This window comes from Belonocnema kinseyi, chromosome 1, assembly GCF_010883055.1.
Source record: "Belonocnema kinseyi isolate 2016_QV_RU_SX_M_011 chromosome 1, B_treatae_v1, whole genome shotgun sequence".
Lineage (NCBI taxonomy): Eukaryota > Metazoa > Arthropoda > Insecta > Hymenoptera > Cynipidae > Belonocnema > Belonocnema kinseyi.
In genome coordinates this window covers 61662068-61666405 of record NC_046657.1, presented here as the reverse complement: position 1 = coordinate 61666405, position 4338 = coordinate 61662068, and positions in this window count along the sequence as shown.

Here is a 4338-nt window from a genome sequence, read left to right as displayed (position 1 = left end):
TATCTGATTCATCGAAATTTCTTCCCATAGGTCTGTATATAATGACTAACTTTTTTTATATTTTACAGATTCAGTGAAACGAATAACAGGATTGCGAGTAGATAATCAGGGTTATTATGGTAAGTATATATTGATTTTTGTAATTAGGTAAACTTTGTTGAAACTTAGAAGATAAATTAAAATTTTATTCTATAAACCCTAATAGATTGTTCATGCTGAATGGCATTGGCCCTTGGAGACCTTCAAAGCAATGTCTGAATTTTAGCTTAAAAAGTTTATATTTGTATAAGAAATATGAATTCGAATTGTCGAAATCTTTGACAAAATATCGTGAAATTGTCGATCTCATATAGGGTTTTCTGTTTTCCCTTCGCTTCAAAGAGTGGACAACCCTGATCTTTCGTGTACCAGAAATATATTACCTCAAGACTATTAAAAAATATTGAAAATGTATGGGAATGTTTAGAAATAAATAGAATATGAGTTATGAAATGGTGTAATGTATGGAAGTGAATAAATTTGTTGAGAATTTTACAATTTTTTAAAAGTTACACTTCTAGGTTTCAAGTTCAACTGTTTTTCTTCATGCTTTTTTGTTTGATAAAAAGAGATAATTCGGGTTTCACTCGCGTAAAAAATTACAAATTGTTTGCCGACGTTTTGTGAACATTGCAGTTTACATCTTAAGGGCTGACCTGAAACTGAGGTATCACGTCATGATGTTCTTAGGTATACTTTCTTCGATGCCTGTGATTGGCCACAGCGCCCTACCGTGGGGACTGGTCGAACTTCATCGGACAATCAAGTAAAAAATCCCTGAGAACGGAAAACCAAATCGGATTGGTATTATATCCATTGTCCCTATTGATGTTATTAGGATGTTTTAAGATTTCGATTGCTTCTCTATGTTTTCTTGGAAATTTTTTGTGTGTTCTTGCAATGGCTGTTATTTATTCTTTCTTTCACGAGAAGGAAACTTGTATTATGCAGAATTGATTTGGATTTAGATGTTCCCAAATTATTTTTCAGTTGTAAGAATTTTGGGATGATTTTGTTGTCCCTGCACCGTTTAAAAAAAGGTAAGGATGTTAGTAGCTTACCTTGAGAAGTCTTGAGCTTACTAAAGGTGTTGGTTTTAGTAAGAATACTCTCCCCGTAGAGTTCCTGGATAATAGATTTTATGCTTTCACGGTGATTTATTTTGATAAAAAGAGATATTTCGGGTTTCACTCGTGTTCACACATTTTTGTTTGGTTAAACAAAAGGTTTGAATTTGGAAAGTTTAAGCTTTTTCTCAAAGAGATCATTATTTTCACGACCAATATTAATTTTTAAAAAGAGTGACATCAGCAAGTAGCATCTGACAGCATTCGAGCGGTGAGCATCGGTCGAAACTTTGTTTTTACATTCTCATTAGAGATGGTATTAGATTTGTGTAAAATTCGCCCCCACGCTCCCACCAACATTTGTTAAATTTTACGTTTTGTGACCCCCGGCCTGTCTGTAGATTTTTCGTTTGTTAGCGCGATAAATTTCGGGAGAATTGATAGATTGGATTAGCTTTTTGTATATTTTTTGAGTGTCCTAAATGAAAAGCCAAGTTTGTTAGACATTTTAAATGAAAATGCAAAAAGTGAGCGCATGTTGAATATTTTTAAAACCACTTTTGTTTAATTAAAAAATTCTGTGTACGGATCCTCATAGTATACGAAAGTAGAAACAATTTATCCTAATGACTTTTTATAAAACCAAAAATTACCAGAGATATATCATTTACAAAATTCCAAAAAACACACGAAAAGGAACATTATAAGCGAAATAACGCATTACATGAAAAAAAGTCAGGAGAAGAAAAATGTTTATTTTTGAAAGCCCTACTATATGATCATAACAGAGTTTAAAATCAAATTTTTAAGTTTCGCCGTCAAAAATTATAAATAATCATAAAATATTATATTTCTTGTCATTCTAAAAAGTCGTAAAGTAGTCTACAACGGGAAAAAACGAAATATTACAAGAAGAACAGAAGAACAATAGCATGGCATGAGCCAACCGATATGCCAACATCTTCAGCAACTCCTCTGATGGTCATTTCGCGATTTTTCATCACCATTTCTTCCACTTCTTGAACGTTTTCATCTGTTGTTGACGTGCTGGGATGTCCAGGGCGAGGTTCATCTTTGACATTCTCTCGGCCATCTTGGAACAGCTTGTACCACTTACACACATTTTTCTCACTCAGAGTAGACTCAAAGTATGCAACTGTCAACATTTCAAGAGTTTTAGAGTACTGGATTCCATTTTTCACACAAAATTTAATGCAAACTCTGCTCCATTTTTTTCGAAAGAAGAAAATCGCAGAGCACACCAAACCCTTCTAACCTTTTACGCCTCTGCCAGAAAAACTGAATGTACGTAGCCCGCGGAAATTGAAAAGTCACCTTACTCTTTGAACACACCTCGTATATATATATATATATATATATATATAAACATGCTCAATTATGATCTGAAAACGCACTTTTTTTAGATTGCAGTGCAGGGAAAAGGTACTTAAAACTGGTAACGCAAACTGGACGATTGTAAACAACAAGCAATTAGCTTTATGCCTCGTTTGATCATCCGGCTGCTTTACATAAAATAATATGTGTCCAGCATGTAGCACCTTTACAAAGAAGTGGATAACGTAAATTGATCAATTTCAGCAATGCTAAGCGACATCTTTGACACACTAATTACGAAAAACGATAAAAATCCACTAACGACACAATGTGTCAGTTGCAAAGTGACCCCGTTGTCGCCGGCGATCTTTGTTTAAATCCCCCTTCTAACGTCATGATTCCAGATCCCAATATCTTCCCACTTAATCCCGGCGACGACGCTCATTGGACAAGGACTTCGATTCTTGATTTCCGATTCTTAGGTATTTCCGGACGAATTTTGACGTGCCACTTTCGTTCTGATCGTTTTGCTGTAATCTGGTCTCTAATACTGTCTGTAATCTCGAAAGATGTCAAGTTCTGATAAAGAAACTAACTTGTTTACGCATCACATGCGTGTATTTATTTTAACATCTTAAAAAAGAGGAGCGAAAGGTATGACTCTTATCATTTCAGAAAATTGGATGGTCGATAGGGACGTATAAAAAAGTAAATTCACATATTTCGCTATGTGATAATTACCTTTTCCATGAGACTTGAAATTGTATTTTATGAACGGTGCGCTCTCACGTTCTTCATATTTGTGAAGTAACATTTTTCGTGGGACTCGTTAGATATCAGTTGTCAAATTGTCGGTAGATTTATCCCTGTTCAATATATTTTTGCCATGGAGCAGTACACTCCACGCGAACGCTCTCAGATTGTTGAAATTTAAATTGACCAAAACAAGTCAAATGCTTGAAAAATCACTAAAAACTTTCTCACAACAAAAATATCATTATGTTTCTTCAATTTAAGTTAAGGAATTTTAGGTTCGTCAGAATTTTAGATCAAGGTCATCTTTGTTTTTTTAAATTGAATGGCTCATTTTTAACATTGGCAATCAAAAAAGCGATAAGTTTTACGTTAAAAAGTGTAGTCAGGTGATAGGTAAGGTGCGGTCTTGATGGACGTATCAAGGTCATTCAAACTTCAATATGGTTTGAATATTTTTTCGGAATCTAGCTTGTGAAAATCATCCACTTACCCTACTTATTTACATAAGCAATGTGCATTAAATAGTGACCATCGATTGACCTTGTCTATGACCATTAAGGTCATATCAAGTTGACTCTTTGTTTTTTAATGGTAACAACTCCGTTTGACACCGGAAATTGAAAGAACGGGAAATTTCAGTTTAAAAAGTGTCGTCAGGTGAGAGGTCAGGTATGACCTGACTACACTTTTCAATGTAAAATTTTCCATTTTTTCGATTTCCGATGTCAAACAGAGTCGTTTCAATGAAAAAACGAAGAGTGACCTTGATATGACCTTGATGTTCATGGTCAAGGTCACTCAATGGTTACTATTTAATGTACATTGCTTATGTAAATAAGTAGCGTAAGTGGAGTATTTTCACATGCTAGCTTGCCAAATAATGTTCAGACCATATTGAAGTTTGAATGACCTTGATACGACCATTAAGGTCACACCTTACCTATAGCCTTGTTACACTTTTCAACGTAAAATTTTCTAGTCTTTCGATTGCTAATGTCAAAAATAGGTCATTCCATTTTTAAAAACCCGCCCGCTTCGCGAGCATATTCTCATAGCGCCCTACGCGCGCGGCTCGCTTCGCTCGCTAGTTTGATCCTAATAGGATCCTAATAAGACCCTGTTGTGGTTGTTTAATCCTTTT